This window comes from Equus asinus, chromosome 15 (genome assembly GCF_041296235.1).
Source record: "Equus asinus isolate D_3611 breed Donkey chromosome 15, EquAss-T2T_v2, whole genome shotgun sequence".
NCBI lineage: Eukaryota > Metazoa > Chordata > Mammalia > Perissodactyla > Equidae > Equus > Equus asinus.
The window spans coordinates 20785302-20811201 of NC_091804.1; the positions used below are offsets into that span (position 1 = coordinate 20785302).

Below are 25900 nucleotides of genomic sequence, written 5' to 3' on the forward strand. Positions count from 1 at the left end.
ACAATGACAATTCAGGGTGTGCATGCTATGGCAAACCATAGGCGAAACCAGAAAACAAAGGAGGGGAGCTGCCTTTAGAGAGAAAAAGGGGGCGTATGGACGGGAGTGGGGGCTGAGGGGCTGTTCTAAAGGGAAGTTCTCTGGGGGAAAGTCACAGCTCAGGCTCGCAATGTCTTCTCGTTGGCTGGGCTGTTGCTGGGTGGGGAGAAAAGTCTTCCTTCAGTAGTAAAGTAGTTTTACTTCCCATGAAGGTGCAAGCTTCCCTCTCTTCCTGTTTGTTGTAATTGATGATGGATGACAGGGCCTGAGAGCTCCCCCTACAGGCCTTCCCGACTCCAATTTAGTTAAGGTTTCTTTTATCAATTTCCACACTAGGAAAGGCTAGCCATACACAAACAAATAGTAACAGGCACTCTGTTGAAAGAGCCCTAAAGATAGAGGAGGAAACTGTAACTGATCTGCCCAAGGTCACACAAAGAACCAGCAGCATAACAAATACCCAAATCCAGCAGACTCACAGCCCAGTGATCTTTTAGGACACCATACTGCCACTTCTAACTCGGTGAAAGGCTGAAAAACTTCGAAAGGGAAAAGGAGAAATGTGGGCAAACAAATCTGTAATCTAGCCAGAGGCTAAACGTCCTTGTGGTAGCAGGACAAAAGCAGTCCTCCAATTCACAAGCACCTGCGGGCAAACAGCTGGTAACAGAGGTAACAATAGAATTAGGGTAATGATGGAGAGCATTCATATAGCACTTGCTGTGTGCCTGGCACCATTCTAGGGACTTTACAAATATTAGCTCATAATGCTCACAACGGTTAGGAGCGTACTAGTTCCATCTCCATTTTTCAGTGAGGTAAGGTTTAGCACAGAGAAATTAGGTAACTGGCCCAAGGTGGCCTCATAGCAACTAGCATTTATTGAGCACTTGCCATGTGCCAGAAACTGAGTCTAGAAACTGGACAAGTCCCATTATCTCGCTTAACATTCAAAGCATCCCTAAGATAATTACAATCAATCATTATCATCACTTTCAGATGAAGGTAGCGCGGGTCGAGGAGGGCGACTTGTCCAAGCCCACTGAGTTCAGAGCCCGTGCTTGTAATCACTAGCGAAGTCGCTACGTGCAGGGTGAGCTGATACAGCCTGGGAGCGAGGGGACCGGGCACTGGGCAGAGCCCATGCAGCGTCACGGCGGAATCCTCAGCTAGGGCCACGCCGGGGTCAGATCTGAGCGTGAGGAAGGCCCTCCGCCTCTCCAGATCGCCCCAGCTGGGAGGTTTCCGTGCCGGCATCTTCCGCGCACTGCGAGTCGCCACTGCCCCCTGCTGCCCGCTACACCTGGAGCCCAGTCCCCCGCCCATCTCGACCCTCCCCGGGGAGAGCCCTGCCTGCAGTTGAAGGCGCACGGCCGCCGGGCCCTGGTCCACTTGCAGCACGACCACCACACCCAGGCGGCCACAAAGTCCCCCAGTCCCCGCCCCACCCAGGAGAAAACCCAAGTCGACTGCCCTGCACTTTCTGCATTCTTCCCTCCGCCCTTACTTCCCTTTCCACACCTCCGTCCTGCACTCCCTTCGTCCCTTTCCCTGGGACGCCAGGGCTTAGCCCAGCTGCCTCCCCTGGACGCGGCGCCAGGCCCGTGTCGCCCAACCTACGGTTGCCATGGTGACGCGGGCCCGGGGAGACGCGCCGGGAGGGACCCGATTGCCGCGCCACAGGCGCGCGCCCAGAGTCGGGAGAGCCGGCCCAGCGCCCCCGGTTGCCATGGCGATGCGGAGGCGCGCCGGAAGGGCCGGGCGCGTGGTTGCAGGCGCGCGCCCGGACTCCGGGAAGCGCGCGGAAAAGGAGGCCGCGTGGGTCCTTGCTCGACCCTGGCCTAGGCGTTTCGGTCTCCCAGGAGCCGCGGGAAGCTCCTTGCCGCCCTCGCCGCCGGGTTGCACCACCCAGCAGCAAGAGTAACGAGGCCTGGGGGACTCAGAGACTGCCTCTGGACTCTCCGAATTCCAAGGGGCCTCGGCGCCGCAGCCGTTCGGGTCTCGTCCTCGTTTTCCCGCCATCAGTGCCCGGTAGCCCCCGGTTGCCATGGTGATGCGGACCTCGGAGGAGGTCCGATCACTAGTGGCAAGGGGTCCGCTCTCCACTTCCCACCAGCCCCCGACTGTGGATAGTAAATGGGGACGAAAGAGTTACACTAGGGGCCTACCAAGATTCTTAGGACTGTCGGGGTGGAGGGCTTTTCCCGGCATTGGACAGCTTCCTGGGGCCCCTGGTGACTTCACCCTCTTGGCTTCTCCTCGCGGGGTGAGGGTGCACAGGGGTGGCTGATCCCTGTCGCTGCAGGACCGCCTGACGTTTTCGAGGCCGCTTAGTTTGGGTAGCATGGATGTGCCATAATAAATGTGACCAGTCTCCTGCTAGAGGACATTAACTTTGATCCAATCTTTTGTTCCTACAAACAATGCTGTAGTAAGATCCCTGTATATACCTCTGTGTACATGTGGAATTTTCTCCGTGGAATAAATTTCCAAAAGTAAAATTGCTGTGTCAAAAGCCAAATGCAATTTTAATTTCCTTGGATATGACCAAATGGCTCTCCAAAGACACTAGCAAATTTACCTCCCCATCAAAACTGGAATTTAATAATTTTTTTTTTGGAGGAAGATTAGCCCTGAGGTAACATCTGCCACTCCTCCTCTTTTTGCTGAGGAAGACTGGCCCTGAGCTCACATCCGTGCCCATCTTCCTCTACTTTACATGTGGGACGCCTACCACAGCATGGCTTGCCAACCGGTGCCATGTCCACACCCGGGATCCGAACCGCGGCACCCTGGGCCTCCGAAGCGGAACGTGTGCACTCAAACGCTGCGCCACCTGGCTGGCACCCCTCCATAAATTTTTAATAACAAATTTAAGCTGGGCAATCTATTTTAGTTTGATTGGTTATTTGAACCAGATCTGATTTTCCCAGTTTTTGTAATTTTCAACGTTATCCTCAAGATATGAGTTTTCTGAAAGTTTTTTAAAAAATAACTTTAGGAGGTGCCTTCTTAACTGTTGTCAGTGTTATTTTGTACTATTTGTTTCTACCAGTGATAGTCATTGTGAATCGGAAAGAAGGTTGATAATTTTTATCTACTTCTTGACTCAAGAACCAATGAGTAAGGCAAAGATGTAGGACCTGGATACACAGCAAAGTACAGATGTTCTGTTTTACTGGGCGGGCTGACCATGTGCCACCATGTCCTTACTAGGTACTGGGAACACAGACCCTGCTGTGAAGGAATTCATGGTCTAATCAGAGAGAGAGAGAAGCTGGCTGGCCTCAATTTGCCAGTTGGACGAGAATGAAAAAGGCCTTCCAGATGAAGGGAACAGCCGAATACATGGTGTTTATTCATTCAGGAAATATTTATTTGTGCCTGCTCCATGCCAGAAACTGGGCTGGGAGCTGGGAATGCAGGGATAAACAAGTTTCATGAGGTCCCTGCCCTCTTTGACGGTGACTCGTAATCCGAGATGTGAAGGATGAGTTGGAATGTCTTTCCTGGCAGAGGGAACAACCCAAGCCCTGCAGTGAGAATAGGCCCTTCTGAGGGCATGAACGCAGGCCAGAGAGGCTGGCATAAAGTGGACTGAGGGAGGGCGCTGGGGGAATGAAGGCAGTAGACGGAAGTTGGGTTCTGCAAGGCCATGTCCACCACGCTAAGAAGTTTATATTTTAACTTAAAAGCAACAAGCCAGGGAAGAGCATCAGGAAAAGGAGTGGTCTGATTAGATTAGAAATACATTTTTACCATGTCTGTGTGGAGAGTGGATGGGGGCAGGGGAGAATAAATGCCATGAAACCAATTAGAAGGAGACTGCTGCAGTTGTTCAAGGAAGCGATGATGGTAATTGGGCCACGTGGTATCTGAGGAGGGACGTATTCAGTGGAGCAAGTGCTGAGGATGGAATCAGATGGGCATGAATGGAGGGCTGTGTGAAGTGAGGGACTATATTGTGAGAAATATGGACGGAATCGTGTGCCCCCCCACTCATATATTGAAGTCCTAATTCCCAGTACCTTAGAATGTGACTGTGTTTGGAGACAGGGTCTTTAAGGAGGTAATTAAGGGTAAATGAAGTAATCTGGGTCGGCCCTAATCCAGAATGACTGGTCTTTATAAGAAGGGGCCGGCCCCGTGGTTAAGTTCGCACACTCTGCTTCGGCGGCCCAGGGTTTCTCCGGTTCGGATCTTGGATGCGGACCTAGCACTGCTCATCAAGCCATGCTGAGGTGGCGTCCCACATAGAGGAGCTAGAAGGACCTACAACTAGAATATACACCTATGTACTGAGAGGCTTCGGGGAGGAGAAGAAGAAGAAGAAAGGAAGATTGACAACAGATGTTAGCTCAGGTGCCAATCTTAAAAAAAAAAAAAAGAAGAGGAAGAGACACCAGGGATCCCAAGAAAAGGTCATGCAAGGACACAGCGAGAAGGCAGCCATCTGTCAAGCCCGAGAGAGAGGCCTCAGGAGAAACCAAACCTGCCCACAACCCTATCTTGGACTTCTAGCTTCTAGAGCTGTGAGAAAATATATTTCTGTTGTTTAAGCCCCTGAGTCTGTGGTATTTTGTTGTGCCGGCTCTATGGGACTAATACAGACCCAAATGTCTAAATAATAGGGCAGTTGGGAAATCAATCGTGGTGGTGCATCCTTATTGTAGAAAAGAGTCTTAGCCCAAGATATGCCCATGCAAGTTCAGGATTTTGACTTCATGAGGAGGTTCATTTAATCTCCTCTCTTTGGCTTGGAGGAATTTCACTGCATTTACAGGGACCAATACTGTGCTTCAGGAGCCGCCACCAGGCTGTCCTCTCCCCAGTGGCCTAGTCGGTGCCGGTGGTAGTTAAGTGTGCTACTTTATAGCAGTGGCAATCTCAGGCATCACTTGCATTGTTTCCTTTGTCTCTGTCACTGTGGGTTTTTTTCAATTTCATAACTTTGAAAATCATGTATGTGTTTTGATTATAAACTCTTGCAGTAATTGTACGCCATCATTTTACATAGTAAGTATCCTTTCTGCTTATGAAAATTCCCCTACAAACTTTTTTGGGAACAAATTAACCATGTAATAAAGGAGGAAGGCTATTCAATGCAAATGTTCAAAAGAATAAGACAGGAAAAATGAGGCAGCTCTACACACACTGACATGAAAGACGCCCAAACAGGATGGTGAAGTGGAAGAAAAGATACAGGTCGATTATGAACCTGTTTTTGTTTTTTAATAGAACCATTTGTTAGTAGATGCTTAGGGAAGAAATCTGGAAGCATGTGCAGCCAACCTTTAAAGTACTGTAAAAATTCTACCATTTAAAGATCTGAGTTCTGCCAAATGAGCCCTGTTGGTAATATCCTACAGCAGGGAAACCGCGGTACATGGCAATATGCTGAAGGCCAGTGAAGGACTGGCACAGCCACAGCCCCCCAGGCTGGGATTCTCATGCCTACTGTCCAGGACACATGACTGAGGCTGGCCTTCTGGGTCAAACCACAGAGCAAATGCTAACAAAGCTTGATGTCTATCTTATTTTAAGATGAACATAGCCATAAATACAAATCCTAACATTCTCTTCTTCTCCCACCCCAATGGATCATTTTGCTCTCCCGATGTGCCCTACTGGAGAGAACACCAATTTTTTTCTAACTATCCAGATAGACTACTCTACAAATGGAGTGGATGGTGTTTCATTAGAACAGTCTGTTTATGCAATTAGAATACAATTTTGTGTATAAAAGATCCACTGTGTATGATTCAGAGAACATGACTGTTCTGAGAAAGGAGGCACCAACACGACCGGGTATTGGTTTTCTTAGTTGAGAAAGGAGGACGACGGACTTTGATGATCTTGACGAAGGCTTCCCACCGGCTTCCTGAAGCTCCTGGCCCTCTCTAGCCATTGATTGAGCAGTTAAAGTGGCTGTACTGAAATGAAGTGGTGTCCTTGAAGGAAATTGTGTCCAGGGTGACTGTGCAGCAGTGTGATACGTGGCAGTCTTTGAAATAAAAATATTTAAAGTCCTTTAGTGTGATTCTGTGTAGTTCTTCCACACTGAAGAGGCTCTGTTTTATAAAACTTGAATTTCATAAAAGAATTTAATAGTATCCTTTCATAATACATCAAAATATTGGTTTTCAGATTTTTAACTACTTCTGCTGGAGATGGAGGTTCTGGAAAGAAGCTTAAACTAAATGCTAAGTGCTGTTACCAAGTGGAGAAATGAAGATTGCACATTGCCAAAATGGTTGCGTACATTTTTGAGAAATTATTTTGTTTATCAAAACAAAATTCGTAGAACTCTTGAGCAAAAATGCATTAACGATCAAAATGGCATTGAATTAGAAAAAGTTAATGAAGCAATAGGACACTCTTTATTGAAACCCTCTGTGCTAGCGTTGGTGCAGGAAGCACAGTGATACTGGCTGACATTTATCGTGACATTTATTGTACTCTGTGGCAGGCTGAGCAGATCAAAGGGGTGGGTTATCTGCACAGCTGCCCAGAGCACTCGTCCATAAGCAGCACTAACACAGCGAGGTGACAGACTGGAAATCTGGTGCCAGTTGCTTGAGAGTTTCCCACAGCATTCTTTCAGAGTTGGCAAACTGTTAAGTGGTCCCACTCCCACTGATGTAGGCGGCACAGGATGAGGGGGGAGGGGCTTTAGATCAAGCGGAAGCGGCAACTTTCAAGGTAGGCGTACATGAAGGTGAGAGGAGCCAGCTACGTGGGGTACCAAGAGAAGAGTGTTCCAGGCAGAGGGACAGTGAGGGCAAACCAGCTGGTCCCAGGTGTTCAGGAAAGAAAAGGGAGGGCACTATGGCTGGAGCAGAGAGAGCCTGGGAAGGAGGTGTCAATAGGATTGGAAGGTAGGCAGGAGCCACGGGAAGGGAATAATAATCGATATTATTTGAGCTGTGATGGGAACACATTAAAGTTTTCAACAGGGGAGTGGCGTGAGCTGACTTACCTTTGAAAAGACCCACTTGGTTGATGTGTGGAGAGAGGCTCCAGGAAGACAAGAATGGAGGCAGAGAGCGTAGATAAGCAGGTACCGGTGTAGGATTATCCAGTGAAAGATGATGGAGGTGAGAGGTGTGGATGATGGGGATGAAGAGAAGTGGATGGACTTGAGATGAAACTTCTAGTTAGAACCAACAAGGCTTGAAGAGAAGCTGGGTGATCTAATATAACTCCTAGGATTATAGTTCATGCACCTGGGTGGATGGTGAATGGAGTAGCCATTTACCGATATATGGCAGACATATTGGACACGTGGGAAGACAGGATTGTGAGTAGAGGGTCAAGGGTTCTGTTTGGAACATGTTAAGTGTGAGATGTCTATTAAACACGCAGGTGACGATGTCAGTAAGCAGCTGGGTATCCAAGTCCCCAGGGAGAACTCAGGGAAGAAGCCAGAGTTGGAGACAGGAATCTGTGACTCAGCATATAGGTGCATTAAAAACCACAGGGCAGAACGAGATGCTCCAGGGAGACGATGTGGGCAGGGAGGAGCAGGAGCTCAGGGCTGGTCCCTGAGGAATGCTGGCCGTCAGACGCCAGGCGGAGGGAGCCCTGCAGAGGAGACTGAGAAAGAGCAGCTGGCGAGATGGGAGGGAATTCCTTGGGATTGATTCCTTTCAGACATGGAAGGTGGAAAATTCCAAATGTGTTCCATCACATGTAGTGCTTATAATATGTTTTTTCAGTTTTTGCCACATAAGGAAGAGTCTCATGCAGAGGACCCATCTTTTACTGCCAGTTCTCCTGCCTTTACCACCTGCTCTGTTTGCAGAAGTCAGACGGGAAATGCTGTTGAGAAATTAAGGGAGCCTCACCATCGCCCCAATTGCTGCGGCTCAAAAGCTGTCCCGACCCCATTTTACTTACCCCCCACATTTTTTTTTTTTAAAGATTTTATTTTTCTCCTTTTTCTCCCCAAAGCCCCCTGGTACATAGTTGTATATTTCGTTGTGGGTCCTTCTAGTTGTGGCATGTGGGACGCTGCCTCAGCGTGGTCCGATGAGCAGTGCCATGTCCGCGCCCAGGATTCGAACCAACGAAACACTGGGCCGCCTGCAGCGGAGCGCGCGAACCCAACCACTCGGCCACGGGGCCAGCCCCTTCACCCCCCACATTTAAGGCATCAACTAGTATTGTTGGTTCTATCTCGTCAATATCCCACATGCCCGCATTTCTCATGCCCTCACTGCTGCCACCCTGTCCCAAACCATTATCTTCTCTTTCCTGGAGAACAGCAGCCCTCCCTAACTGGGCAGGGCTGGGCTGCTGCCTCCACTGTCAAGCTCCGAGGAGCCATCCTCCATCCAGTAGCCAGAGGGCTCTCTCTAAAATATAAATCAGAATGTTACTTCCCCTTAAAACCCTCCAGAGAAATAACTTAAGTGACTATCAGTAGGGAACTGATAAATAAATACGGTACACCCACGGAGTGGAACCCTATGCAGACATACCCAAAAAATGATAATGAGAACGCCCTACCAGTGCTGATACAAAGGATCTCCAGGATGGGAAGGGAAACAAGCAAGGTGTGAATGTTATGCCACCGTCTGTAAAAGAAAAAGGGATGGGGAGTATGTGTGTTTGACTGTCTTTACGTGTAATATCTTACGGCAATGGAAGCAAACACAAGAAACTAGTACCTAAATGGCTTCCAGGGAGAGGATCTGGGCAGGTGGGGGAAGCAGGGGAGGGAGATAGTTTACCTTTCGGTACTCCTGAATTTTGAATCAGATGACCCTATTATCTGTTCAACGATAAAGCAATTAAATTAGAATGTTTACACGAATTAAATCATGAACTCTCCCATCTCACTTAACAGATAATCTAGTCCCCTCGTCCTTCTTCGCTACAAAGCCTCACAACGGGGCCTGCCCCATCTCTGCTCTCATCTTCCAGCGCTTTCTCACCAAGTTCCAGCCACTCTGCTCCCTCCTGAACCTCAACATGCCAAGCTTGGTCCCTTCTTGGGGCTTTGCTGTTCCTGACCCCTGTACCTTGACCTCCCCAGATAGCCCTCCATACTTTCTACTTAGAAGTCCCTTCCTCAGAGACGTCTTCCCCGACCCCAATTTAAATTTGCTACCCCTCGCCTCCCATCGCTGCAAATCCACATTCTACTTTCTTCACAGCAATGACCATCATCTAAAATTGTTTTATTTACCTGCTTATTGTATGTCTCCCCGCTATGCTCATACGCCACCATAATCTTGGTGCCTAGAACACTGCCTGGCTCATACTATACAATAAATATTTGTTAATGACTGAGTGAGTGTTTTTCTATTTTTGCTGCAACCTTCTAGAGGTCCTGACAGCCATGATATTTATAATAGCTCTTGTTTCGTTTCTTTACAGTTCACAGTGACAGCGCACAGACTAGAGTTCTAATCCTGGCTTCTCTTCCTAGCTCTGTGACCTTGGGCAAGTGACAAACCTCACTGGGTTTTGTGAAGATGAAGTGAAAGCTGAGGTATAAAGTGCCAGTCCTGGCAGGCTTCGCTCGTGAACCCTCACCACAACCCAGGGAGAAGGCTGAATGGGAATGACTGTCATCCTGTGGAGGATGAGGGGATGCGCCCACTGAGGGGAGCGACCTGCCCAAGGTCAGGTTACCCGGGCAGCAGAGGCAGGTCTCCACTCCAAGGCTTCTGGCTCCCTGCTCAGCACCTGAGCGCCACAGGCTTTTCTCCTCACTGTTCTGACTGTGCAGGAGCCCCGGCCCCTCCCCGGGCATGGAGTCTATGCTTGTAATCAATCACCATGATAATTTCCCCCTTTACTGGGAATTGGTCATTTGTCTTTTGATTTTCTCCTCATCAATGGTTGATACGTTTTGGCCCGGAAAACAGTACATAGAGTTTCTAAACAACATCATCAAATTAAACGCAGTGACGCGCTGACTTAGGGAAGCCGTTCATCTCTCCATTTCTGAAAAGCAATGAAACGGTTGATCAGTTTCACCTCCGCGCGTTTATTCGTTATAACTGACAGAAACACCAACACTTAAAGCTGGAGAATTGAACCCGTCTTCTAACATAAGTGCCGAAATGCAAAGTCATTTTCCAGACATTGTGTTCATATTTTATTTTCTCAATTTAGACCACAGACCGCAGGAACAAGGGCTGGATTTGTAAGGACCTGGAGGAAGCAGTGAATCTCTGAAATCTGACAACAGATGTCACCAGCACTGTGTTGCTCACAGAGCCATCGTGCTACCTGGCATCTCAGTGCTCATACATTTTCTTTGGCTCAGTAAAATTTTTTGCGAGAATACAGTGGCTCATTGTCAAAAATTTCTGCGTCATTGTGCCACCACATCTGACCCTGCTTATCCCCGCAGTGACCTTAGGCAGTCACAAACATCATCTCCATTTTGTGAGCAGGGAAACTGAGGCTCAGAGGGGCCCAGTATTGCCCAAGGTCATGCAGAGGATGACACGTGCCTGTCTGTCTCCGAAGCTGTGCCCTTTCCATGCTCTCCTTGGTTAAAGTCCAGCGCCCCCATAGACAGTCCCCAAAGGGTGCCAGCCGTGGAGAGTGTTTACCTTGCAGCCATCCTTCTGAGCCAATTAGAGCTACTCAGTTTAGGAATATCAGACTGAAGCAGAACAATAGAGGCAGAGCAGGCTGAAATGCAGAATTTAAACGAGCAAAATGAAGGCATGAAATCTCCCGGAAGCAGAATCCCAATAGGGCCCCTAGCTTGCAGCTCCCTGATGCTAAGGCACTGACATTTGAAAAGCCTTAACAAAGTGTGCGTCCTATTTTCCCTTTCCGCCTCCCCTCTGTGAAGTGGCAATCAGCTTTGTCGTTTGTTCTCCGGGAAACCAGTCAGGGTGTGCCAGGGAGACCGCAACTGAGAATTTAAGATGTCTCTCTCTTGCAAAATCTGGGGAACAAAGGAGCTGTTTTGTGCTCTTTGATTCACGTCAGTCTTCAGTACAGTGCGGAGAATGCATTCATCATGCCGCCAAAGCCAGCAGAGGCTGGGCGGGGCCGGGATGCAGGAGTGTGAGGCACGGAGGCCACCCTCCATCCTTTGGGGTGGGTGACAAGGGGGACACCAACATTTGCTAGGCCCTGCTGTGGGCCAAGTGCTTTGTACACGTGGTCCTACCTAATGTGAACGACTGCTAAGTAGCTAAAACCTCCTCCTCCCATTTTAGAGATGGGAAAGCAGAGCCTGAGAGGTCACGTGACTTAGCCAGGCGCCAGAGCCTGTCTAAGGCAAGTCCCTCTGACCGAAACCATCTCATTCTCCGGTGAATTCCCGCTCTTGGTGTTCCCGGTGCCAGGCCCCTCCCTGGGCCCTTCTCCTGGCTGGATCATCGGAGAAGTGACCTCAACATCTGCGTTCTGATCTAGGCCATGCCAGTATCTGGCTGGGCATGCATGGACAGGCCACTTCATCCAACGATAAAACTAGGATGCTAGTCACCATTCCAGGCTCAAATGAGACCCCTCAGCACCATTGCTGGAGCTCCAGCTGTGAGTCGAGTGTTCGCACCAGGCAGCCACCACTCTACAAATAACTTTAAAAGATTAACTAGAGTCCAAACATGAAGAAAGCATGCTTTTCTGAAGAAGGCGCTTATAACGGGAGGGTACATGTAACATTTCCGTGTAGTTCTGTTTCCTCCACTAACCCAGCTCTGCTGCCCCATCAGGCTCCTCACGTGGGGTCTCACACACAGGATGCTGATAACGCTGCAGCATCGGAAGGCAGAGAAAGAAGAGGCCACACTAACAGACGGAGCCCAGGGAGGAGCGAGTCCTTCACCTGGGTGAATCTGAGGCCCGTTCTGACTGTGCCGACAAGGCGCCTGGTCTGGTGTCAGGGGTGTGGGGAGCTTGGTCTTCTGGAGGAGGCAGAGCAGCCTGGAGGCCCCAGCCAAGTTGTGGAGCCCTCCCGGCACACGAGCACCAGGGTGAGGCTCCCTGCGCTGGGCACGGCAGCTGGGGGTCTGCACCCCTTGGATGCTTTAACACCTGAGGTTCCCGGGGGTCCTAGACAAGCGCCCTGCTCAAGGCCACTCAGTAACTGAGTGCCTCAGGTGGATCCAGACCCGGGGTCGGCCAGCTCAAGCGCTTGCACTCAATCCTCAGACTCTCCCAGGGGAAAATTCACCCAGAGACACTAGTAAAAAATGAGAAATCTGGAGTCCGCCCCCACCCCCATTATGATCCCAGAGGCCTGAGTGGGGCGGAAATTCTTCTCTTTAACAAGTACCAAGGTGACTCTGTTATGGGCTGTCCAGTCCACCTTGGGTACAAATAAGGAGGCTGTAACAGACCTGAGGGTTCACCCGAATGGCCCAGAACAACTCGAGCCGAGAGGAACTCAGCATCTCCTCTGTCCCGGGCGCTGTTCTGAGGGCAGACTAACTCCCTGCTCCTCCTAGCAAATCCAGGAGGAGGGAGCCATCGTCATCTCCACCGCACAGCGCTATGTCATAAAGCACTACATTATATTATACTATATTACTATAATATGTGATGAAGGAGGAAAGGGAGCCATGCAAATCCAGGTTGGCGAAGACATCGCTGACATATTATAAATGAGGAAACTGAGGCCTAGAGAGGGGACATAATTTGGTCAACGTGACAGAACTTCTCATGGCCAGACCAGGTTCTGGACATCTGGAACCAGGCCTCTGGACCACCATGCTAAACAGGCTCTCGCAACATGCTGAAGGAGCCCGGGAAGGAGTGACTGGTGCTACCCCGGATGCTGGCTGTGGACAGAGTGGTCAGACACACAAGTTAGGAGTCCCATGAGCCAAAGTCAACCCCACGGAGCAGGCGGAGATGATAGTCATAGATAGGGCCTGAGAGTTTCTGCTGATCAGAAACTCTCTGGGGCAGGGCTCAGTCCTCTGTGTTTCAACACATGCTCCAGGTGACACTAAGGCTCGCTCAGGTGTGAGGACCACTGAGCTAGGTCATCTCGAGGGGGTGGGTGTCGATGCCCTGCAGCCCCCAGTTCAGGCTCCTCCACGTCCTCTTGGCCTTGAGGTTTCTGGGCGTCTTAGTTTCCTGGTTGGCGTCTCAGTTCATCCCACACGCGTAATCACTAGTTGGCAGAAGGGAGGGAGGAGCGGATGGCTGGAGCCCAAAAGTGCTTCAGTTTTGAAAACAATGATTCTGAGGCCAGAAGCACTTCTGCAGAGAGACATCCTCAGTGAGTGTGACGGCGTGGGCCTGCTTGACCCCTCCGAGGGTGTTGCTGAGTGGGCACAAGTGGCCTCTTTAACAGCCTCATTTCCAGCTCCATTGTCTCAAAGTGCAGGCTTCCAGCAGAACCTCAAACACATTAAGTGCAGAGACCACGGTCGCATGTCCCTCTTCCTGGCCCTCGGGAGTTGGGGTGTAACCCGCAGCGCTCCGCCCTGGTCCTCTACCGGGTCCCCTGACGCACTGCTCCAGCCGCGTGGTCATCCCGCCCTTCTGCGCATGTGCTGAGCCCGCTCCTCGCTCGGGACAGTGGCACCGGCTCTTCTCTCTGCCTAAAAGGCGGTTCCCCAGGCCCTTGCGGGGTTTGCTTTGTCCCTTTGTACAAGTCTCTGCTCCAGCGCCACCGCATCAGAGAAGCCACCCTGGCCACTCTGGCGAAAGTGGCCACCCATCCCCACTCCATGCTTGGTTTTGGTTTTCTTCCACCTGACGTTATTCAACACTTTTATCTGTTTATTCTACACCACCCCTCTCCACCAGAATGTAAGCTCCGTGAAAGCAGACACCGTTTTGTCCACCGCTAAAATCCGGGCTGCTAGAACAATACCAAGCACGTGAAAGGAACCGAATCGTTGTTGAACGAATGAAATGAATGAGGTCTTCCTGATCTACGTGGCTGAAGTAAGCAATCGCATGGGGCAGCGGCAGACACAACTTTGGGATTCTCGCCCTTGGGCCGAGAATGAGGCCTGGGGCTACAGTCTAGGTCAGAAGCACTTATTAATCATTCATTCATTTGTCAATATTCCAAAGTATATTAAATGTTCCCCCCGGCTAGAAAGCAGGCATTAGCCAGACGGTGATTAGCACAGATGAGCAGCACCCTGGAAATCCTGGAGCTTACTGTCTAAATACTACAAAATAGTCACAGAAACAAAATATAAATGTGCAGCAAGGAGAGGTGCTAGGGTGGCATTATCCAGTGATAATTTCTCTGGCAAACCAATTTGAATATATATTGAACTCAAAGTGCCTTGTACTTATATTAGAAGTGGTGGGTAAGAACTCTGAGCTGGAGTGCCCAGGTTCAAATCCCAGCTTTACCACTGTGTATCCTTGGGGAAATGAATCTCTCTGCCACAGTTTTCTCATGTGTAAGGTAGGGGATAACAGTAGTGCTCACCTCAAAGGGTTGTTGTGAGGAGTGAATGAGTTGATACACGGAAAGAATTTAGAACAGTGTCTAACTCACAAGATGCATTCAACAATGTTAGTTATTATTATTTTTGTAAAATTTAATGTTGACTGGCATTGGTATTGTTATCCCCAACAAACTGATAAAAAACTGCAGTACAGAGAAGCCAAGGTTGTTAGGTAAAGTGATGGAAACATAATTCAAACCTTGTCTGACCCCTACATTATCAGATATCTCAGCAGCCAAGACAAATAGGACTGGCTGGGTAGGTCAATTCTTGGTGCAAAATTCCAAAATAGATCTAGGAAGTTTGTGGGGACAGACTACAGAGTGAATGGTCCTAAAGTAATTAAGGTACCTTGACATAAGCCATTGATTCATTGCTAATTTTCCATATGTATGTGCTAAGCACCAGGCCCAGGGCTGGAGAGGCAATAGTGAAATAAACGAGAACATTTCCAAGGATCCTGACTTAAAGAGAGCACAGTCTCGTGGAAGAGATATGCCAGTAAGCAGGAAAAATAACACAAAATTGTTAGGTGTTGTGCTTGAGTACCTTTCAAGCTAGGTCTTACCTGATGTCACGTTTATAGATGGAAAAAGTTCTGCTGGCCTTGGCTCAGTCTTCATTAAGTTTAGGATCAATCTGGATGCTATTGGCTACAAGTAATAGAAACATATCATAATAAGGATTTTTTTTTTAACCTCTATAACAAGAAGTCAAAGAAGTTAGTAGGCATGGAATGTCCAGGATTGGCTAAGGCAAAGATCCAATTCCATCTTTGAAGCAACTTCCAGAATGTTGGCATGAGGAGCTCTGCAGACCATCTCCCCAGGGAAACAACCATAACTGGTAAAATTATTTTTTAAAAAACTTTAAAAAGTCCCTTGAAATTGTCTCATGGACGTGCAGCAAGTGAAGAAACATTTCATGGGAAGTAGGAAGAGCAAAACTCTATGCCATTTGAGCCGTGGTTTGTTCCCCCCATGCTCTCCCAGCTCAGGAGGATGAAGCTCTGCCCCACGTGGGTGCAGATAAGAACATGGGACTCCCTCTTTCTCCATATCCATGCTTAGACCTAGAATACTGCAAGCCACCAGAAATTCTCGTCCCACCTAGCTCCAGGCTGCAGAGGCTAATTCCAGGCAAGAGTGGCTGAGAGGTCTGGGACTACTTTCCTTTATCCAGCCCCCACTCACAGAACAGAGGCTCTACCCGAGTCATGGCAGGCTGAGAATACTGGGACCCTGATTGCCTGACTCCAGCTCAGTCATAAGGTGGAGGTTCCATACCAGGAGAGGCAAGTCAAGAGGACCAGAGGCCATGACCCCAGCACCCTACTTGTACAGCAGCAGGGATGTGACTGCAAGAAGAGCAGGCTACTAGAGGAGTGGTACAAAGCTTTTGCCCAGGGGAAGAAGGGAAGCCTGAAGAACAGAAAACCTTGATGCTTTCCCCCCAAAACTGACTTTATTGGGAACAGAATAGGGGGGAATTTCAGGCCTGAGCGTGCAATCAAAAACAATGAAGACTTTGATGTAAGCAATTATAAGGAGGTTGGTAGCTCCTTGAAAGCAAGAAGCTAAACCCTAGACCATCTAGTAGTTTAACAGAGAGAATCATGAAAAGAGGCAGCTAGAATAGTCCTCCTGGGATGAGAACAACCCTTGAAGACTGGCCTTAAAGACTATCCCTGCAAAGAAGTCCAAATTTTATTGGAGCAGACTATGGAGAAATTTATGCCCCGGGGCATTATCAAAAACAATAGAGCAATCAGTCGTCAATTAATGGGGGCTAACAGCCAGGTGTGATACCGAGAGAGGCAGACAGCTTAACAGAGAGAGAATGAAAGACAGTCTAAGAGAGCCCTGCCAAATACATTGGCATCTGAGGGTGACTGTGCTCATGCCGGAGGCCGTGCTCTCTAAGAGGCAACATTAGAGGCTGCACCCTGTGGGAGAAGTAGATTTTACTGAAATAGTCAAAGTCACTAACCAAATAAACTAGCAAACAACAAGAAGTCTGGGGGAGGGTGGGGAATCTATCTAGAGTTGCTCCAATATTTATCTAAAATTTCCAGTTTTCAAAAAAATTAGATACATGCAAAGAAACAAAAGGTATGGCCAATCGAGAGGAGAAGCAGGTAACAGAAGCTGCCTTTGAGAGGGCCCAGATGCCAGACTTAGCAGACAAAGACTTCAAAGAGGTCAAAATAAATATATTCAAAGAACTAAAAGAATCCATAACTAAAGAACTAAAGGACAAGGGCTAAGGCACACTAGCAGAAGTTAGACGTGAAGCTGAGAGCCTAACAGAGGAGAATCAGTTCTTAATACTGTGCACAAGAGCATGAAGAGGTTGAGCTGCTGAGAGAATAGGCCAACAGCCTTCAACAGCTGTATACCTTCTCCATACTATAGCACATTTCACAAATGGATGTTCCTAGCAACAGTTCTGATTTTTTTAGAGTCTAAATATGTTCAGTGTTGTCTCATAAGACAAGAAAACATAATATATTTTAGATTGATTTTCATCAGTGATGAGTAAGACTTAGCTATCTGGAAAGTTAACATCGGCAATAGAGATAATTTCTAGTGGTATGAGTAATTCCAGCTGAATGAGGTGTGCTGGTTGTGTTCTCCATGCCAGTATCAGTTAAAGGCATGAACCACAAAACGAAAATGTGCATTTCACTAAATGCATGCCCACTCTTGTTAATCTTACTACAGTGAGTACATTGGATGTAATCATCATTAAAAATACATAGATAAATCCACCAAGAGCATTTTGCTGCCTTAAGCAAAAGGTTTGCTCCCAAATCTCAAAATGTGGAAAGCACCTCATGTGGCTAAATATTTAGATAATCAAAATTTCTGAGTTTTCCTACTTTGGCTGTTGGATTCTAAGCCAAAGCATCTAGGAAATACAAGGCCCGTTCAAAAACAAGACAACTTTCTTTCACTGTTGCCCACATTTTTTTTTGTATGCAGCAAACACTCATAAGAGCAAAGTCTCCTTATAAGCAATGAAACAAAATCACAGATATATAGGATATTAAAAATACAATATTAAAAACTTGTTTTTAAAATAGTAATTTAAGTAATAGCTCTAAATAAATAAGTTTGGTTTCACTTAAAAAAATAACTAAAGGAAAGTATAATGACAATGTCTCATTGAGTAGAGGACGTCAACAAAAAGATAAGAATTACAAATAAAGTCAAATAGAAATTCCAGAGTTGAGAAGTACAATAACAGAAATTAAAGAATTCACTAGCAGGACTCAACAGTAGACTTGTGCTGGCAGAAAAAAGAATTAGTGAATTTGAAGATAGATTGATAGAGATTATACAATAAAGAACAATCAGAAAAAAAGAAGGAAGAAAAATAAAAAGAGCCACAGAGACCCATGAGATACCATCAAGCTTACCAATACACAATTAAGGGGAGTCCCAGAAGGAGAGGTGAGAGAGAAAGGGACAAAAAGGAAAAAAAGAATATTTGAAGAAATAGTGGGCAAAAACTTTCCAAATTTGTTGGAAACCATTAATCTAAACATGCAAGAAGCTCAGTGAATTCCAAGTTGAATAAACTCAAAGAGATCTACGTTAGACACATCATAATCAAACTGTTGAAAGCTGAAGACAAAGAGAGAATTTTGAAAGTATCAAGAAAAAAGCAACTAATTACATACACAGGATCTTCGAAAATAACAGCTGATTTCTCATCAGAAAGTATGAAGGCCAGAGGGCAGTAGGATGACATATTCAAAGTGCCAAAAAACCACAATTCAATATTAAGTAAAACTATAGTTCAATTAAAAAGTTAAGACATTCCCACATAAACAAAAATTGAGAAGTGTATTGTTAGCAGATCTTCCCTGCAACAGATACTAAAGGGAGTTCTTCATTCTGAAATGAAATGACGTTAGCAAGTAACTTGAATTCGTGTGAAAAAATAAAAATGACCAATACATAGGTAAATATAAAAGATAGTATAAATGGATATTTTGTTTGTAACTTTTTTCTCCTACCTGATTTAAAAGACACTTACATCAAGCAATAATAATAATACTCTTTTAATGGACTTACAACATATAAAAATGTAATTTGTATGACAATAATAGCACAAAAGAGAGGGAGGAAATGAAGCTATAAAGGAACAAAGCATTTATGTATTAATTTAATTAAGTTGATATGAATCTGAAGTAGATTGTTATAATTTAAGATGTTAATTGTAATCTGCAGGGAAATCTCTAAGAAAATAACTTTAAAAATATAGTAAAAGACAAAGGAATTAAAACAGTACATTAGAAAACATTTAGCTATAACAAAAGGAGGCAGTAGTGGAGGAATAGAGGAACCAAAAGACGTAAGAAATACAGAAAACAAAGCAAAATGGCAGAAGTAAAGCCTACCTCATCAGCAATTACATTAAATGTAAATGGATTAAATACTCCAAATAAAAGGTGGAGACTGGAAGAATGAACAAAAAAACCAAAATGCTAACTCCATGAAACAACTCCATGATGACTACAAGAGACACATTCAGATTCAAAGACACCAACAGGTTCAAACTAAAAGGATGGGAAAAGCTCCATCATGCAAACAGCAACCAAAAGAGGGTTGGAGTGGCTATAAAAATAAGAAGCAAAATAGACTTTAGAAAAAAATTGTTACTAGAGGAAAAGAAGGACATTTATATGATAAAATGGTCATTCCACTGTGTGCATATAACGATTATAAACATATGTGCACCTAACAACACAGCCGTAAAATACGTGAAGCAGAAACTGATGGAATTAGAGAGAAATAAACAATTCAATAGTAATAGTTGGACAGTTCAATAACCTACTTTCAATAATTGATAGAGTGATTAGATGGAAGATCAACAAGGAAACTGAAGACTTGAACAATGCTATACACCAATTATACCTAAGACACGTCTATAGGACTCTCCATCCAACAAGAGCAGAACACACATTCTTCTCAGATGCATGTAGAACGTCCTCCAGGATAGACCATATGTCAGGCCATAAAAAAGCCTGAATAAATTTAAGAGGATTAAAAACATACAAAGTATGTTGTCCAACTACAGTGGAACGAAATTAGAAATCAATAAAAAATGAATATTTGGGAATTACTTGAATATGTGAAAATGAAACAACATAGAAACCACAGGGGAAATTGAGAATACTTTGACATTAATAAAACCAAAACACAAAAAAACAAAACTTATGGGATGCAGCTAAAGCAGTGCTTGTAGACGTATGTATATTCAAAAGGAAGAAATGTCTCAAGTCAATAGCCTCACATTCTACTTTAACTCTTTAAATTGGAAAAAGAAGAGCAAATTAAATCAGAAGAAAGCAAAATGGAGGAAATAGTAAATATTAGAGTGGAAATTAATGAACTAGAGACTATAAAAACAATAGAGAAAATCAACAAACAAAAACTACTTCTTTGAAAGATCAACCAAATTGAAAACCTTTAGCAACACTGACCAAGAAAAAAGAGAAAAGATTCAAATTATTAAAATCAAGAATGAAAGAGAACCATCGCTACCAATCTTACAAGATTAAGATATATCATAAGGGAATATGATTAACAATTGTATGCCAACAAATTAAGTAAACTATATAAAATGCACAGATTCCTAGAAAGACACAAGCTACCAAAACTGTCTCAAAAGAAAAAAAAAAGGAAAATCTGAATAGATCTATAACAAGTAAAGATATTGAATTGGTAATCAAAAACTTCTCACAAATAGGGACCGGCCCGGTGGCACAGCAATAAGTTCGCACACTCCACTTTGGCGGCCCGGGGTTTGCAGTTTCGAATCCCGGGCATGGACATATGCACCACTTGTCAGGCCATGCAGTGGCAGGCATTCCACACATAAAATACAGGAAGAAGGGCACGGATGTTAGGTCAGGGCTAATCTTCCTCAAAAATAAATAAATAAATAAATAAACAAATAAAAATTTTAAAAAACTTCTCACAAATAGAAGACCAGACCCATATGACTTCATCAGTGATTTCCACCAAATGTTAAAAGAATTAACACCAATCTCTTACAAACTCTTCCAGAAAGTAGAACAGGAGAGAACACTTCCCAGTTAATTCCATGAGGCCGATATCACCCTAATACTAAGACCAGGAAAAAGATGAAAGAAAACTACAGATCAATGTCCCTCATAAATATAGGAGCAATAATCCTGAAAAAACATCCTGCAAACCAAATCCAGCAACAAATAAAAAGTATAATGAACCACAACCAAGTGGGATTTATCCCAGGAATGTGAGCTTGGTTTAACATCTAAAAATCAATTAATACACAATATGGGATGGTTAATTTTGTGTCAACTTGACTGGCCACGGGCGTTGAGACTCCACGTTATTTCTGGGTGCGTCTATGAGTGTGCTCCCAAATGAGATTGGCATTCTAATCAGTGGACTTGGTAAACCAGATTGCCCTCCAACGTGGTGGACATCGTTCAGTCCATCGAGGGCCTGAATAGAGCAAAAGACAGAGGAAGGAAGGCTCCGCCCATCTCATCTCATCTCCTCAGGTCCTCAGTCTGGGATTTACGCCGTCAGCTCTTCTGGTTCCGAGGCCTTCACATTAGGACTGAGTTATGCTACTGGCTTTCTTGGGACTCCAGCTTGCAGATGGCAGGTCATAGGACTTCTCAGCCTCCACAATCATGTGAGTCAATTCCTCCTAATAAGCCTCCTTTTATATCTCTATCTGTATATCTATCTGTATGTATATCTACAGCTATGTCTGTCCTATTGGGTCTGTTTCTCTGGAGAACCTTGACTAATATACAATATTAGTAGAATGAAAAACAAAAACCGCATAAATTATCTCAACAGAGGCAGGAAAGCATTTGACAAAATTCAATGCCGTTTTGTATTATAAAAGTCAACGAACTAGAGAACAGGGAATTTCCTCAACCTGAAAAAAGGAATCTATGAAAAATCCACACCTAACATCATACGTCATGCTGAAAGGCTGAACACTTTCCTCCTAAGGTCAAGAACAAGAAATGGATTCCATTCTCAACGTTTCTATTCACCACTTCTATTCTGGAGGTTGTAATTAGAGCAATTAGGCAAGAGAAAAGAAATAAAGGCATTCAGATGGAAAGGAAGAAGTAAAACTATTTCTATTTGCACACGACATAATTTTGTACAAAGGAAACCATTAAAATCTATTCAAATAAATGAATGAGTTCAGCAAGTTTGCAGGATACCAGGTATAAAAATCCATTGTATTTCTATACACTAGCAATGAACAGTATGAAATGAAATTAATAAAACAGTTGCATTTACAACAGCATCAAAAGGGGGAAATATTTAGAAATAAATTTAACAAAATCAGTACAAGGCTTTTGCTCTAAAATCCTAAATAAATGGAACAACGTCTGATATTGATGAATTAAAGACTCAATATTGTTAAGAAGGCAGTAATCCTCAAACCGATCTACAGATTCAATGCAATCCCTATCTAGTCCAAGTTATCTGTCTTCCAGAAATTGACAAAATGATCCTAAAATTCATATGGAATCTCACGGGGCCCCAAATAGCCAAAACAATCTTGAAAAAGAAGAACAAAGTGGAGACCTCGCCCTCCTTGATTTCAAAACTTACTACAAAGCTATAATAATCAAGACAGCGTAGTACTGGCATAGGGTAGACAGACAGATCAATGGAATAAAGCTGAGGGTTCAGAAATAAACCCTTACTTTTATTGTCAATTGATTTTCAACACTGGTCCCAAGGCAACGCAATGGGGGAAAGAATAGGCTTTTCAACACATGGTGCTGAGACAACTAGCCAGCCTCAGGCAAAAGAGTGAAGTTGGACCCCTACCTCACATCATCCACCAAAATTAACTTGAAATGGATCACAGACCTAAATGTGTGTGCTAAAAGTATAAAACTTTCAGAAAAAAGAAATACAAGTAAATTTTCATGACCTAAAGTTAGGCGAGGACTTCTTATACATGATTCCAAAAATGTAAGTGATAAAGGAAAAAATAGATAAATTGGGCTTCCTTAAAATTAGCAACTTTTGTCCTGCAAAGGACACCATCCAGAAAGTGGAAAAGATAACACAGGGAATGAGAGAAATTATTTGCAAATCGCATATCTGAAAAGTGACAAGTATCCAGAATACATAAAGAACTCTTACTACTCAACAATAAAAGACAAATAACCCAATTTAAAAATGGGCAAAGGATATGAATGAATAGAATGTCTCCAAAGAAAAATTACAAATGGCCACAATCACATGAAAAGATGCTCAACATCATTCACCACTAGGAAAATACAAATCAAAAGCTTGAGACACCATTTCCCACCATTAGGATAGCTGTAATGCAAAAGACAGACAACAGCAAGCATTGGCAAGGATGTGGTGAAATTGTTACCCTTGGACATTGTACATTGGTACATTGGTGGGAAGGTAAAATGTGCAGTCACTTTGCAAAACCAGTCTGGCAGGTCCTCAAAAGCTTAAACACAAAGTTGCCATATGACCCAGCAATGCCAGACTTGTAGGCATACACCCAAGAGAAATTAAAATACATGTGTATACAAAAAATGCTCATAGCAGCATTATTCATAAAACCCAAAAAGTGGAAACAACCCAAATGTCCACCAACTGATGAATGGATGAAAAAAAAATGGTACATCTATAGAAAGAAATGTAGTCCAGCAATAAAAAGGAATGAAATATGGATACAGGCTCCAACAAGCAAGAGCCTTGAAAACATGCTGAATAAAAGAAGCCAGCCACAAAAGACCCCATGCGGTATGATCCCATTTATATAAAGTGTCCCAAATAGGCAAATCTAGAGAGACAGAAAGTAATTTAATGGTTGCCTAGGGTTGGGGAAGTTGAGGGGAAATGAAGAGTGATGGCTAATGGGTAAAGATATTGTATTTGCGGTGACGAAAAATTTCCACAATTGTTTGGGGGATGGTTGCACAACTCTGTGAATATATTTAAAACCATTGAATTTAAAAGGGCCAACTTATGGTATGTGAATTATATCTCAATAAAGTTGTTTAAAAAATTGCATCTTTTTCATGTTTAGTGTCAGATTGTTTTCAGCTAGCTTCCTCATCATCACAAGATGATTGCCATGGCTCCAGGCACCACATCTTCATGGGACAATGTCCAGAAGAAAATCAAAAGGGGTGTGTGGGGTAGGGTGAATTCTTCCTCATGTTTCTTTTTAAGACCAAAGAAATCTTTCCCAGAAGCCCTCAGGCAGACTTCTTCTCACAACTCCCTGGCAATAACTGGATCTCACATCCACCCTTAAAATAAGGAGACTACCACTTCTCTACTCAAAACCTTCTAAGGGTTTCCCTTCTTACTCAGAGCCAAAGTCATTACAATGGTCCAATATATCCTATGTGGCTGAAGCCCTCCCCTTCCCCCTGTCATTATCACTCTGCCACAACCTCTCTAGAAATCATGGAATCTCTAGTATGGCAACTCTAAGTAGGTTTCAGCACGTCCTACCAGCGGCTCAGGTTTGGCCCCAGCCCACTCTTCTGTGGGTCCGCCTGCACTCTTTGCTCTGAGACGGGGACCTTCTTGCTTAGAAGACCATGTTTCCTCCATGGGGAAGAGTCTTTTAACTGCAAGAAGTGTTGGCATTGTTAATAGAAATGACGAGGTAAGTCATACCCACAATTTGAATATTTTTTTGTGCATTTTGTTTAGAAATAATTTGTGTATATTTGTTATTTTTAAAGTACTTGCATGGGGCTGGCCCAGTGGCGCAGTGGTTAAGTGCACACGTTCCACTTCTTGGCGGCCCAGGATTCACCGGTTTGGATCCTGGGTGCAAACATGGCAACACTTGTCAAGCCATGCTGTGGCATGCATCTCACATATAAAGTAGAGGAAGATGGGCATGGATGTTAACTCAGGGACAGTCTTCCTCAGCAAAAAGAGGAGGATTGGCAGCAGATGTTAGCTCAGGGCTAATCTTCCTCAAAATAAAAAGATAAAATAAAATAAAATAAAAAGTACCTGCAATGTTTAAGATTATTTGGTATATTGGAGTATCTAAGAGATTAATTTATGATTCCAATTAAAAAGTGTAATTGAATAATTGATTTAAACTTACAATTTTACCTTAAAAGTCTAAGTGATTATATTGTTTGTAAATTGATTTGAAACACGTAAGGTCTTCAGAGTCGCCATCTGCAGGCATTGCTTCAGTATTTAAAAGCCTTTATTTATTAGACACATCATTAAAGTACCTAAAAGTAAAATCAACTTTATTAAATTTAATAATGCAGTTTAAAATTTTTAAGTTAATGGCAAAGGATCCTAAAACTTGATTATGAAAGTTTGCTAGATCTAGAGGCAGAATAAGCATTTGTAAACTGAACTTAAAAGTTTAAAGAACTGGGGCCAGCCCCAGGCTGAGTGGTTAAGTTGCGCTCTGCTTCGGTGGCCCAGGGTTTCCCAAGTTCGGATCCTGGGTGCAGACATGGCACCGCTCATCAGGCTGTGCTGAGGCGGCGTCCCACAGAGGAGAGCCAGAAGGACCTACAACCAGAACATATAACTATGCATGGAGGGGCTTTGGGGAGAAGAAGAAAAAAAACTTTAAAGAACTAGGTTTTTAATTCTAAAATTCATATATTTAACATTAAATTTAAAATTTAAAGTAATCCAAAAGAGTCTTTTCTGTGTATAAACGTCATCCTCAGGGGACCCACCCTGATACATCAGGGATGGACGCATGACCCACCAGAGCCAATGAGCTGTGAGACAACGTTTGGCAAGATTTCTGGAAAGGTGGCGCTGTTTTCCTCTGCTTTCTACGAGGGCTACCATGGCATGCCTTCCCCCTGCTACTGTTAGTCAATGGCAGAATGCTACGTAGACGATGTGAAGTCTAGGACAACGGGGCCATTGTGTACACAGGAGGACGCAGGCCTATTCTGTGCTGGGGCAAACACGGAGCCAGAGAAAGAAGCTAAACAACACAGCATTGTGAGATCAAAAGAAAGTAGGCCGTGGGGCTGGCCCCATGGGAAGTGGTTCAGTTCCCACCCTCTACTTCTGCAGCCTGGGGATCACAGGTTTGGATCCCGGGCATGGACCTAGCACCACTCGTCAAGCTACTCTGTGGTGGCATCCCACATAAAATAGAAGAAGACTGGCACAGATGTTAGCTCAGGGACAATCTTCCTCAAGCAAAAAGAGGAAGATTGGCAACAGATGTTAGCACAAGGCCAATCTTCCTCACATAAAGTAGGCCTTTGGTGACATCATTTGAGCTGCTGGATCAACCCTTACCTGAATGTACATCTAGACTCTTTGGTTACATGGTTCCTTTTCTGTTTAAGTCGGTTTCAGTTGGATTTTCTGAAGATGTTCTGATGGGTAGAAGGAGTCAGTGTGGTGGTGTGGATTCAGTGTGGACTT

At 44.7% G+C, this 25900-nt stretch overlaps 1 protein-coding gene across 3 annotated transcripts in view; it reads right to left on the reverse strand.

The window, feature by feature from the left end:
• The window catches only part of STK35 (serine/threonine kinase 35), a 139694-nt gene that overhangs the window by 33141 nt on the left and 80653 nt on the right, over positions 1-25900 (reverse strand). For all 3 annotated transcript variants that reach the window (XR_011494599.1, XR_011494598.1, XR_006514328.2), the window contains exon 3: positions 15013-15097. The gene's annotated coding sequence lies outside the window, so the exon portion shown is untranslated. The remainder of the gene's footprint in view (positions 1-15012; positions 15098-25900) is intronic.